The following is a 428-nucleotide window of genomic DNA, read 5'->3' on the forward strand; positions in this document are numbered from 1 at the left end:
GTTTAAAGCCAGACTAATGAGTGAGGAACAGCTCTCTCCTTCATTTTGATAGGTACTTCTGAAAAGTCTGTCTTTACTCTGAAGCACACCATTAGAACTGACGTTACTGTTCCTGCTTGTTAGTAAGATCCTTTTCTGAACTGTATCCTAGAACTGGCTGACGGGAAAAAAATCTATTTATTTCTTTTATTTTCTAAAGGTGGATCCAGTTAATGTTTATCAAAAAAATATTTGTGCTAACGCAGCTGAGGGAATAGCATGCCATGGAATGACAGGGCAGGAATAACTAAAATTGCTGTTGCCACCAGACTGATCATAAAGCAAGCCTCTGATGGGAGAGATTTAATCCTCTTGAAGACAGTATTGTCATGAAATAACATTTTGCCCATCAGAGTTCTCTACAGGTTTAGCTCAAATAAACTGCAGCC

The sequence above is a fragment of the Aptenodytes patagonicus genome, chromosome 16 (genome assembly GCF_965638725.1).
Source record: "Aptenodytes patagonicus chromosome 16, bAptPat1.pri.cur, whole genome shotgun sequence".
NCBI classification, from domain to species: Eukaryota; Metazoa; Chordata; class Aves; order Sphenisciformes; family Spheniscidae; genus Aptenodytes; species Aptenodytes patagonicus.